Below are 13,981 nucleotides of genomic sequence, written 5' to 3'. Positions count from 1 at the left end.
AATGCCGGGTTTGTAAAAACCCGTAATACCAGCGCTGTCTGTAAGTGAGCGGTGAGCATAAACTGCTTGTTAGCACCGCACAGCCTTACCGACAAAACTCGTAATCTATCTGTATGTTAATATAACTGAGATAAGGAGCAGTCTGCAGAGGCTTAGATACAGGGTAATCACAGAGGTAAAAAGTATATTAATATAACTGAGATAAGGGGCGGTCTGCAGAGGCTTAGATACAAGGTAATCACAGAGGTAAAAAGTATATTAATGTAACTGAGATAAGGAGCAGTCTGCAGAGGCTTAGATACAGGGTAATCACAGAGGTAAAAAGTATATTAATATAACTGAGATAAAGAGCAGTCTGCAGAGGCTTAGATACAGGGTAATCACAGAGGCAAAAAGTATATTAATATAACTGAGATAAGGAGCAGTCTGCAGAGGCTTAGATACAAGGTAATCACAGAGGTAAAAAGTATATTAATATAACTGAGATAAGGGGCAGTCTGCAGAGGCTTAGATACAAGGTAATCACAGAGGTAAAAAGTATATTAATATAACTGAGATAAGGAGCAGTCTGCAGAGGCTTAGATACAAGGTAATCACAGAGGTAAAAAGTATATTAATATAACTGAGAAAAGGAGCAGTCTGCAGAGGCTTAGATACAGGGTTATCACAGAGGTAAAAAGTATATTAATATAACTGAGATAAGGAGCAGTCTGCAGAGGCTTAGATACAGGGTAATCACAGAGGTAAAAAGTGTATTAATATAACTGAGATAAGGAGCAGTCTGCAGAGGCTTAGATACAAGGTAATCACAGAGGTAAAACGTATATTAATATAACTGAGATAAGGGGCAGTCTGCAGAGGCTTAGATACAATGTAATCACAGAGGTAAAAAGTGTATTAATATAACTGAGATAAGGGACAGTCTGCAGAGGCTTAGATACAGGGTAATCACAGAGGTAAAAAGTATATTAATATAACTGAGATAAGGGGCGGTCTGCAGAGGCTTAGATACAAGGTAATCACAGAGGTAAAAAGTATATTAATGTAACTGAGATAAGGAGCAGTCTGCAGAGGCTTAGATACAGGGTAATCACAGAGGTAAAAAGTATATTAATATAACTGAGATAAAGAGCAGTCTGCAGAGGCTTAGATACAGGGTAATCACAGAGGCAAAAAGTATATTAATATAACTGAGATAAGGAGCAGTCTGCAGAGGCTTAGATACAAGGTAATCACAGAGGTAAAAAGTATATTAATATAACTGAGATAAGGGGCAGTCTGCAGAGGCTTAGATACAAGGTAATCACAGAGGTAAAAAGTATATTAATATAACTGAGATAAGGAGCAGTCTGCAGAGGCTTAGATACAAGGTAATCACAGAGGTAAAAAGTATATTAATATAACTGAGAAAAGGAGCAGTCTGCAGAGGCTTAGATACAGGGTTATCACAGAGGTAAAAAGTATATTAATATAACTGAGATAAGGAGCAGTCTGCAGAGGCTTAGATACAGGGTAATCACAGAGGTAAAAAGTATATTGATATAACTGAGAAAAGGAGCAGTCTGCAGAGGCTTAGATACAGGGTAATCACAGAGGTAAAACGTATATTAATATAACTGAGATAAGGGGCAGTCTGCAGAGGCTTAGATACAATGTAATCACAGAGGTAAAAAGTGTATTAATATAACTGAGATAAGGGACAGTCTGCAGAGGCTTAGATACAGGGTAATCACAGAGGTAAAAAGTATATTAATATAACTGAGATAAGGGGGCATTCTGCAGAGGCTTAGATACAGGGTAATCACATAGGTAAAATGTATATTAATATAACTGAGATAAGGAGCAGCCTGCAGAGGCTTAGATACAGGGTAATCACAGAGATAAAAAGTATATTAATATAACTGAGATAAGGGGCAGCGTGCAGAGGCTTAGATAGAAGGTAATCACAGAGGTAAAAAGTGTATTAATATAACTGAGATAAGGGGCAGTCTGCAGAGGCTTAGATACAAGGTAATCACAGAGGTAAAAAGTGTATTTATATAAATGAGATAAGGGACAGTCTGCAGAGGCTTAGATACAGGGTAATCACAGAGGTAAAAAGTATATTAATCTAACTGAGATAAGGGGGCATTCTGCAGAGGCTTAGATACAGGGTAATCACATAGGTAAAATGTATATTAATATAACTGAGATAAGGAGCAGCCTGCAGAGGCTTAGATACAGGGTAATCACAGAGATAAAAAGTATATTAATATAACTGAGATAAGGGGCAGCGTGCAGAGGCTTAGATAGAAGGTAATCACAGAGGTAAAAAGTATATTAATGTAACTGAGATAAGGGGCAGTCTGCAGAGGCTTAGATACAAGGTAATCACAGAGGTAAAAAGTATATTAATATAACTGAGATAAGAGGCAGTCTGCAGAGGGTTAGATACAAGGTAATCACAGAGGTAAAAAGTATATTAATATATCTGAGATAAGAGGCAGTCTGCAGAGGTTAGATACAAGGTAATCACAGAGGTAAAAAGTATATTAATATAACTGAGATAATGAGCAGTCTGCAGAGGCTTAGATACAGGGTAATCACAGAGGTAAAAAGTATATTAATATAACTGAGATAAGGGGCAGTCTGCAAAGGCTTAGATACAAGGTAATCACAGAGGTAAAAAGTATATTAATATATCTGAGATAAGAGACAGTCTGCAGAGGGTTAGATACAGGGTAATCACAGAGGTAAAAAGTATATTAATATAACTGAGATAAGAGGCAGCCTGCAGAGGGTTAGATACAAGGTAATCACAGAGGTAAAAAGTGTATTAATATAACTGAGATAAGGGGCAGTCTGCAGAGGCTTAGATACAAGGTAATCACAGAGGTAAAAAGTATATTAATATATCTGAGATAAGAGGCAGTCTGCAGAGGGTTAGATACAAGGTAATCACAGAGGTAAAAAGTATATTAATATAACTGAGATAAGGGACAGTCTGCAGAGGCTTAGATACAAGGTAATCACAGAGGTAAAAAGTATATTAATATAACTGAGATAAGAGGCCGTCTGCAGAGGGTTAGATACAAGGTAATCACAGAGGTAAAAAGTGTATTAATATAATTGTGTTGGTTATGCAAAACTGGGAAATGGTAATAAAGGGATTATCTATATTTTTAAACAATACACTTTTTAAAGTAGACTGTCCCTTTTAAACGCTATTGTAAGTTATTTAGTGACCCACACAAATGATATATCATCTTTTTTCCATCAGGACCAGCACAATCAGAATATACAATTATTACATTTATTTGTCATTGCAGATGAGAAGGAGGCAACAAAAATGCTGCTACTGTTGTTTCAAGGGTATTTAGCATTGGATGAGGGGTTCCATTCTGGCTTTTAAAGGATTGTAATACAAACTAGAGGGGCCCCTTGTGCTACAGTAAATATAAAAGCATTTTTATTTGCCAGGTGATCTCCGTATTCTCTCCACATTCAGAGAGGTCTGTCGGACCTAATCCGCTCTGTTAGTTCAGGTCAGACAGACCTTTGTTAAATAGGCCCCATTGAGTTAATCTCATTTTGTCATTATGTTTAGGACTGCATGAATTGGTCTTGATGAAGAAAATCAAACATTAAGTGTAATCTGGTGTTGCACATTCTTTATTCACGTGTTGAAACATTACACGATACATTTTCCAGCAAGTCCAAACCAGGTTATTTTATTACACTAATGCCAGATATCACTTTATTTGTGTATAACTATACTCAGAAGTTAAATGCATAATAACTGTTACTTTTTCCTGTGGGACTATTCACACATAATTCATTGATATAATAGGGCACGATGGTCGGTGAGACAATATATTAATATCCAAACAATTTGTGTTTGGACTATTCATAGGATTTAACATAACTGGCCATTTTGTACAACCATTCCAGCAATTGATATCAACCATGCTACTTGATTATGAACTCGAGTTTTTACTTAGAACAATTAACCCCTATATTCTTGTTCTGACCTTAATATTAAGGCACAATGGATTAAATTATTTAGACACAAATAAAATATTAGAAAACACTATATTCTCACTTGTTTATTGAATTCACACATCCCATATTTCAAGATGTAAATAAAGTTATGTTTTAACATTTCTTTTGTCCTGTCAATGTCAGTCTGGGCAGAGAGAGCTGCAATGCATCCTATTGTGGACCGTTTCTTTCCCAAGCCACATTAACAGGTCCTTAGTCATGTCACCTGACCTGGTATAGGCCCAAAACATTGTTTCTTTTTGGTACTTTGGACCATGCAAGTAAAAGAATTATCCCTTTTTAAATGTATACAAGACATGAGTTACTTTGTCTTCTGAATATAGTTTATCAGGGATATTGAATAGGATTCAGAACAAGGCCTCCCAGAAGAAGATTTTTCTGTCCAATGTTTCAAGGAATCCTGTAAAAGCTCAAGCTTTTTTCCAGTCTGTTTCAGATCTTGAAGCTATGGGGGTGATTGTTCCTCTTCCTTTGCAGCAATAGGGGATGGGACTTTATTCAAATATCTTCATTGTTCTAAAGAAGGAAGGTAAGGATTCCATCTTTCAAAAAGGAAAGTATTTGGACTAGCCTGCCTTTTGTTCAGCAAGGTCAGTTTATGTCCACAATAGATGGAAAGGATGTTTACCTTCATGTTCCAATTCACAGAGAACATTTTCCAGTTTCTGAGGTTTGCCTTTCTGGACAAGCATTTTCAGTTTATTGCTCTACCTTTTGGTCTGTCTACAGCTTTGAGAATTTTAACAAAGGTTCTGGGTGCCCTTTTGTCTTTAATCAGAACCCTGTGTATTGTAGTGTTTCCATACCTGGAAGACATCTTGGTTCAAGCTCTGTCTTTTCATTTAGCAGAATCTCACACCAACAACATGGTTGGAGGATCAATTTTCCAAAAAGTTCTTTGATTCCTCAAACAAAGGTAACTTTTTTGGGATTTCAGTCCCTATGAGTCTTTCTCTAACAGAGCAGAAAAGGTTAAAATTGGTGTCAACTTGTCTGAACCTTCAATTTCTCTCTTTCCCCTCAGTTGCTCTTTGTATGGAAGTTCTAGATCTCATTATTGCAGCTTCAGATTCAATTCCATTTGCTCATTTTCAGATGAGACCTCTTCAGCTTTTTATGCTCAATGGTGCAGAAACTATACTCAGCTGCCTCAAAATATATTTTTGGATCCCAATACAAGTCAGTCTCTGACTTGGTGGCAGGATCATCAGTTTATAATGCAGGGTGCTTCTTTTGCTCATCCTAAAGCAGATTTAGTGGATGCTCTAGTTGTTATTTGGTCATTTCAGCTTGCTTATCTGACTGTTTCCTCTTCTAGTACGTCTACCCAGACTGATTTCCAAAATAAGCCTAGAGAAATCTTCAGTAATCCTAGTTGCCCCAGCTTGACCTTGCATGGTTTGGTATAGAGGTCTAGTTCAAATGTCCAGTTGTCCTCTTTGTCCTCTGCCTCTACAGTCAGACCTCTTGTCTCAAGGTCTGTCTTTCCATCTGGATCTCAAGTCTCTGAACTTAATGGTATGGAAATTAAACGTTTAGTACTTAGACATAGGGGCTTCTCTGATTCTATCATTGAAACCTTAATTGAGGCTCGTAAGCCTGTAACTAGAAGAATCGATCACAAGGTCTGGAACACTTTTTTTTCTTGGTGTGTAGTTCATGTTTTTTTCCTGGCATTCTTTCAGACTTCCTAGGATTTTGCAGTTCTTACAGGATGGTCTGTATAAAAGCCTATCTGCCAGTTTTCTGAAGGGGCAGATTTGTGCTATTTCAGTTTTTGTTCCACAGGAAGAATGAGGAGGAGCTTGGTGTGAGAGCACTGACTGAGGCTGTGTGTTGCAGTGTGGCTTGGCTTAGCTTTTTGTGGATTTTTTTTGCTGTTGGTTAAGTTTTTTTCTGGGGCTAGCCCAGAATGGCTTCAACTTCAGGGGGAAGCTGTCCCAATGTATTTAGGTTTGGAGAATTTGACCAAAAGGCATGGGGTTAGGATTGTTAATGTTGAGTATTGTGTGTTAGCTGTAGGGAAAGTTGTTGGTTGCAGTAATATTAAGTCTGCATCAAGAATGAATAAATCAGTGTTTGTTTTTGTGAGCACTGAACAGCTAGCTAACAAAGTAATCTCAGAGGGAGTTTTTTATACTGTTCTACCCTTATCTACTCCAACTGTGAAAGTGCTTATTTCTAATGTGCCTCCTTTTTTGAGAAATGAATAACTAGCTCATGATTTATCTCGTTATGGGAAATTGACTAGTCCCATTCACATGGTTCCTTTAGCATGTAAAGCAAATGAGATTAAGCATGTTATGTCCTTTAGCATGTAAAGCAAATGAGATTAAGCATGTGATGCCCTTTAGCATGTAAAGCACATGAGATTAAGCATGTGATGTCCTTTAGCATGTAAAGCACATGAGATTAAGCATGTTATGTCCTTTAGCATGTAAAGCAAATGAGATTAAGCATGTGATGTCCTTTAGCATGCAAAGCAAATGAGATTAAGCATGTGATGTCCTTTAGCATGTAAAGCAAATGAGATTAAGCATGTGATGTCCTTTAGCATGTAAAGCAAATGAGATTAAGCATGTGATGTCCTTTAGCATGTAAAGCAAATGAGATTAAGCATGTGATGTCCTTTAGCATGTAAAGCAAATGAGATTAAGCATGTGATGTCCTTTAGCATGTAAAGCAAATGAGATTAAGCATGTGATGTCCTTTAGCATGTAAAGCAAATGAGATTAAGCATGTGATGTCCTTTAGCATGTGAAGCAAATGAGATTAAGCAGGTGATGTCCTTTAGCATGTAAAGCAAATGAGATTAAGCAGGTGATGTCCTTTAGCATGTAAAGCAAATGAGATTAAGCATGTGATGTCCTTTAGCATGTAAAGCAAATGAGATTAAGCATGTGATGTCCTTTAGCATGTAAAGCAAATGAGATTAAGCATGTGATGTCCTTTAGCATGTAAAGCAAATGAGATTAAGCATGTGATGTCCTTTAGCATGTAAAGCAAATGAGATTAAGCATGTGATGTCCTTTAGCATGTAAAGCAAATGAGATTAAGCATGTGATGTCCTTTAGCATGTAAAGCAAATGAGATTAAGCATGTGATGTCCTTTAGCATGTAAAGCAAATGAGATATGTGATGTCCTTTAGCATGTAAAGCAAATGAGATATGTGATGTCCTTTAGCATATAAAGCAAATGAGATTAATCATGTTATGTCCTTTAGCATGTAAAGCAAATGAGATTAAGCATGTGATGTCCTTTAGCATGTAAAGCAAATGAGATTAAGCATGTGATGCCCTTTAGCATGTAAAGCAAATGAGATTAAGCATGTGATGTCCTTTAGCATGTAAAGCAAATGAGATTAAGCATGTGATGTCCTTTAGCATGTAAAGCAAATGAGATTAAGCATGTGATGTCCTTTAGCATGTAAAGCAAATGAGATTAAGCATGTGATGTCCTTTAGCATGTAAAGCAAATGAGATTAAGCATGTGATGTCCTTTAGCATGTAAAGCAAATGAGATTAAGCATGTGATGTCCTTTAGCATGTAAAGCAAATGAGATTAAGCATGTGATGTCCTTTAGCATGTAAAGCAAATGAGATTAAGCATGTGATGTCCTTTAGCATGTAAAGCAAATGAGATTAAGCATGTGATGTCCTTTAGCATGTAAAGCAAATGAGATATGTGATGTCCTTTAGCATGTAAAGCAAATGAGATATGTGATGTCCTTTAGCATGTAAAGCAAATGAGATATGTGATGTCCTTTAGCATGTAAAGCAAATGAGATATGTGATGTCCTTTAGCATATAAAGCAAATGAGATTAAGCATGTGATGTCCTTTAGCATGTAAAGCAAATGAGATTAAGCATGTGATGTCCTTTAGCATGTAAAGCAAATGAGATTAAGCATGTGATGTCCTTTAGAAGACAGGTTTTTATGATACTTAAGGACAGTAACAAAACGTTGCTTTAAGGTACAAGTTGGATGAATGTGACTTTATTGTTTTTGCTAGCACTGAGCGAATGTGCTGTTTTAGTTGTAAAAGTTCTGAACATCTAATGAAGGACGGCCCTGATCTAAAGCAGAAAGCAGCAGCTGAAATTGCTGCAAATGAACAAGAGAATTTGCTTTCTGATTTGGAATCAGGGGAGTCTTCTTTATCTGAGGACAGTGAGCAAGATGAGAAAATGGAGCAGGAAGCTGTAGTTCCCCTTTCTAAACTGCAGGAAAAAGATTTAGCTGTAACTGATAAAGTGCAGAGTAAGAAAAGGCCTTTTAAATCTGAGCTCATTCAGGTAGGGAGAGAAAAGGTTAAGAGATTTAATGAAATAAGTGGGAATCAAATGGAAGAAAATAAAATCTCAGTTGTGGATAAAGAGGATGTTTCATATAAGAAGATAAGAAAATGCAGGTGGTGATGAGGTGAAGGAAAGTAAAAGTGTTAATAAGGAGGAAAAAGCTGGGTGCAATAATAATTCTGTAATTAGTTCAGTAAAAGTAAGTGATAAAGCTGATGAGCCCAGTTCACAAAGTGTTAATCCCCCAGTTGTGCAGGCTACTGAAGGAACACAGATCACAAAGTGTTAATCCCCCAGTTTTGCAGGCTACTGAAGGAACACAGATCACAAAGTGTTAATCCCCCAGTTGTGCAGGCTACTGAAGGAACACAGATCACAAAGTGTTAACCCCCCAGTTGTGCAGGCTACTGAAGGAACACAGATCACAAAGTGTTAATCCCCCAGTTGTGCAGGCTACTGAAGGAACACAGATCACAAAGTGTTAATCCCCCAGTTGTGCAGGCTACTGAAGGAACACAGATCACAAAGTGTTAACCCCCCAGTTGTGCAGGCTACTGAAGGAATACAGATCACAAAGTGTTAATCCCCCAGTTTTGCAGGCTACTGAAGGAACACAGATCACAAAGTGTTAATCCCCCAGTTTTGCAGGCTACTGAAGGAACACAGATCACAAAGTGTTAATCCCCCAGTTGTGCAGGCTACTGAAGGAACACAGATCACAAAGTGTTAACCCCCCAGTTGTGCAGGCTACTGAAGGAATACAGATCACAAAGTGTTAATCCCCCAGTTTTGCAGGCTACTGAAGGAACACAGATCACAAAGTGTTAATCCCCCAGTTTTGCAGGCTACTGAAGGAACACAGATCACAAAGTGTTAATCCCCCAGTTTTGCAGGCTACTGAAGGAACACAGATCACAAAGTGTTAATCCCCCAGTTGTGCAGGCTACTGAAGGAACACAGATCACAAAGTGTTAATCCCCCAGTTGTGCAGGCTACTGAAGGAACACAGATCACAAAGTGTTAATCCCCCAGTTTTGCAGGCTACTGAAGGAACACAGATCACAAAGTGTTAATCCCCCAGTTTTGTAGGCTACTGAAGGAACACAGATCACAAAGTGTTAATCCCCCAGTTGTGCAGGCTACTGAAGGAACACAGATCACAAAGTGTTAATCCCCCAGTTGTGCAGGCTACTGAAGGAACACAGATCACAAAGTGTTAATCCCCCAGTTTTGCAGGCTACTGAAGGAACACAGATCACAAAGTGTTAATCCCCCAGTTTTGCAGGCTACTGAAGGAACACAGATCACAAAGTGTTAATCCCCCAGTTGTGCAGGCTACTGAAGGAACACAGATCACAAAGTGTTAATCCCCCAGTTGTGCAGGCTACTGAAGGAACACAGATCACAAAGTGTTAATCCCCCAGTTTTGCAGACTACTGAAGGAACACAGATCACAAAGTGTTAATCCCCCAGTTGTGCAGGCTACTGAAGGAACACAGATCACAAAGTGTTAATCCCCCAGTTTTGCAGGCTACTGAAGGAATACAGATCACAAAGTGTTAATCCCCCAGTTGTGCAGGCTACTGAAGGAACACAGATCACAAAGTGTTAACCCCCCAGTTTTGCAGGCTACTGAAGGAACACCTGTGGCTAATGATTCCCCTCTTGCAGCATTTTCAGAGAGTGAGGAAGATGTTGAAATGTCAGATTCTCAGGTTTCTGCAGCTCAGCAAATGACTGCTAGTTATTCTCTGCAGAGTATTAATGAATTTTTAGATATTACTAAAAGGAAAAAGACACAGAATTCATTTCCTGATCTTGTGAAGTTTGTAGATTCAGTAGAGTTCTATTGTAAACGCGCTAGCGAGGAAGAACTCAGTAGAACAGGTATCGTTTAAACAAATTGTTACAAAAGGTTCGTCTTTCCCTAAAGAGTAATGATGATTAGCAGGCATTTGTTTTTTTACTCTGTCCTCTGTTTGCTTACTTCATGTTTTGTGATGGGTAAAAATGTGAATAAGATGTCCTGTGGGACATTAAATGTTAATGGGTGTAGAGGTAGTGAGAAGAGAGCTACAATTGTTTCATATTTAATACAGAAGAAAGTGAAGATATCTTTTTTACAAGAAACTCATACAGATTTAACTAATGAGAGGTTTAGAGAATGGAGAGGGAAGGGTTTTCTCAGTCATGGCTCTAATACAAGTGCAGGAGTTGCAATTCTTTTTTCTGAAAATATAGAACCAGATTCTGTAGTAGTTGAAGAAATCATTAAAGGAAGCTTCTAAAGGTTGAGGCTGTATTTGGAGGGGTTACATTTTGTTTTATGAATGTTTATGCACCTTGTGTTGCTACAGAAAGAGTTACTTTTTTACAAACTTTAAGCAAAGCTTTAACGTATTCAGTTAGGGGCTGTGCTACTGCTAGGGGGAGATTTTAATTGCACTGTAGATTTTAAAATTGACAGAAATCATTTGGAGCCTTCCCCAATGTCTGCTAAAGAACTGCTTTCTGTTTTAAATGTTAAAGGATTACGTTCTGTTATAATTTTTAAGCTAAACAACTAACATATTAAAGTTAATAAACATTAATTAAAACCTACTGACCTATATTTTCTCCAAAACGAAGTTTCATAACGTTCTAAAAGTTATATCTTTTATTCACCAATGATGTCACGTTATCCTGCCCACTATTTTCAGCACTGCATGTTCAAAATACTTAAACCAATAACTTTGTGTTTAAAGCGCCATTTTGAAACCTAGGTATTGTAAACGGATTGGTACAGAGCAAAGGATACCCACGGAGTGGGTTTGGAAAACAATTAAATTTGCAGACAAGATTTCTGATATACGGTAGAGATTTGATAATGAAATGTTATTGATAAAAAGCGTATTTGGGGTAGTTAGTTAGTAACAGGCATAGAAAATATTTACTTACAGTGGCCCTTCAATGATTTACTTGATGTCTGGAGAGTGTTTAACCCAAAAATTAGACAATACACTTGGGTTAGTTTAAGTGAAAATTGTATTTCTGCTGCTAGACTGGACAAATTTTATGTTTTTAAGCATAATTCAAATATTTTTATTGATTGTCAGATTGTTCCTAATATTTTTTCTGATCATGCAATGGTTCTTTGTAATTTAGTTTTGCCATCAACTTTCACCCATAGTTCATATTGGCATTTTAATTGTCAGCTTTTAAAGGATATGCAATTTTTAGAATGTTTTGCCTTTTTTTGGAAACAGTGGTCAGAAAGAAAAAAATGATTTTGCAACAGTAAGGCAATAGTGGGATATAGGAAAAGTACAAATAAAAGTTTTTGTCAACAGTATAGTCAGCAAATGTCTGCAAGTGTAAATAATAGCATGAGAGTTCTGGAGCAGGACATTTTGCAGCTTCAAAAAGCCTTTAATAGCTCTTTTAATGTTGGGTTGTATGAAGATTTAAAGTTAAAAAAACAGTTGTTAGCCAACCTATTGGATATTACGGTTCAGGGTGCGCTAGTAAGATCTTGCTTTCAAGTTGCAACAGAGATGGACATATCATCACAGTATTTCTTTGGACTCGAGAAGAAAAATGGACAAAAGAAAGTGATACATTGTCTAAAGGACCCAATGGTTTGGAGCTCACTGAGCAAAAGGAGATAAGAAACTTTGCTGTGGATTTCTATACAGAACTGTTCAGGAGAAAAGTCTGTAATGGATCGGATTCTGTTACACAGCAGCTCCTCTGTTCTCTCCCAAAGATCAAGGATCGGGATGTGGAGGACCTTGAAAAACTTTTAACATTTGATGAACTGACTTCTGCTTTAAACAGTTTGCACAGTGGCAAGGCCCCTAGAATTGATGGGCTTCCTGTAGATTTCTATAAGCATTTCTGGACTATAATTGGTGAAGATGTTCACTTGGTCCTTAAGGAACCCTTACAGGTCAGAGAGCTGCCCTTAAGTTGTCGGCGTGCAGTGATAACTCTGTTGCCTAAAAGAGGAGATTTGACTGATATAAGAATTTGGAGACCAGTCTCTCTGTTATGTACAGACTATAAACTTTTTTCTAAAGCTTTGGCAATGCGCTTGAGAGAAGTTATAGGCTCTGTAGTGCACCCTGATCAAACCTACAGTATTCCTAATAGGTGTATTCATGATAATATTTATTTATTAAGGGATTCTATAGCTGTTTCCAAATTGTTTAATATTAATGTGGGTATAATTTCATTAGATCAACAGAAGGCTTTTGACAGAGTTGAGCATGATTACCTCTTCAGTACTTTGCATGCTTATGGTTTTGGTCCTCAATTTATTTCTGCTATACAACTTTTATATAACAGTATATTTAGTTTTCTTAAGATTAATGGTGAACTTAGTAGTCCTTTCCCTGTACAAACTGGTATTAGGCAGGGATGTCCACTTTCTGGAATGCTGTATTCTCTTGCAATTGAGCCTTTACTGATTAAATTAAGAGACCATCTGGTAGGTTTAAGTTTACCTCACATACAGGTACCTATTTCTATAAAAGTATCTGCATATGCTGATGATGTATATGTGTTTGTGTGTAGTAAACAAGATGTTAATGTGCTCTGTAATTGGCAAAAAATATATGAAATCGCTTCAGGAGCAAAAATAAACTGGCCTAAATGTAATACTCTCTTGCTTGGGGAATGGAGTGAGGATTTTCCACCAAGTCTTCCTGAAAAATTAGAGTGGAACAGATCTGGTTTTAAGATTCTAGGAGTTTTTTTAGGCTCAGATGAAGTTATGCATTTGAATTGGGAGGGAGTTTTAGACAGGATAGAGGAGAGGTTGCAAAAATGGAAATGGCTGCTGTCTCAGTTATCATATAGAGGGAGAGTTTTAGTTATTAATAACCTAATTGCCTCTATGATGTGGCATAGATTGATTGTTCTGAATCCGCCCCCTCTACTTTTAGAAAATATTCAGAAAAAATGACTGTCATTTTTTTTTTGGGATTCAAATCATTGGCTTAAGCAAAGTGTTTTGTTTTTACCAGTAAGTGAAGGTGGTCAGGCTTTAATGGATTTAAAAAGCAGAACAGCAGCTTTTAGGCTTCATTTTTTGCAGAGACTATTGTTTTATGATGGTTATGCCCCTTGGAGATACCTTGGTTTTACGCTGCTTCATAGAGTAGGTGGTTTGGGGTATGACCAGCAGTTGTTTCTAATAGATTTGGGTCAAATAGATGTAACCAATGCTACCCCTCTTATGGCAGTGTTATAAATGCTTGGAAATTTCTAAAACTTTTACGGAATGAGGAATCTTTAAGTTTACCTTGGATTTTGGAGGAGCCTTTGTTTTATAATCCATCTTTAAACATTGAACATTTTAGTTCTAAGAGTTTGGTTTCCATTTTTGTGAAGGCTGGAGTTACTAAAGTTAAACATTTAATAGACTTTACTGGTTTTAAATGGGTTTCAGCTTCTGATTTGGCAAGGAAAGTACAAATTCAGTCAGTTAGGTTTGTTTCTCAGCTGGTGGAAATGGTAATGTCTGTTCCTCCTAAAAGCACTTTATATGCATTAGAAAGGAGTTTTGTTGAAAACAGTTTGGCTGATGGGTTTTTTTCAATACCATCTTTACAAGTTACTTCTGCTGTTGATTATAATTTTGATTTTTCTGAAAAACTTC

This window comes from Bombina bombina, chromosome 12 (genome assembly GCF_027579735.1).
Source record: "Bombina bombina isolate aBomBom1 chromosome 12, aBomBom1.pri, whole genome shotgun sequence".
Lineage (NCBI taxonomy): Eukaryota > Metazoa > Chordata > Amphibia > Anura > Bombinatoridae > Bombina > Bombina bombina.
This window is presented reverse-complemented; position numbering follows the sequence as displayed.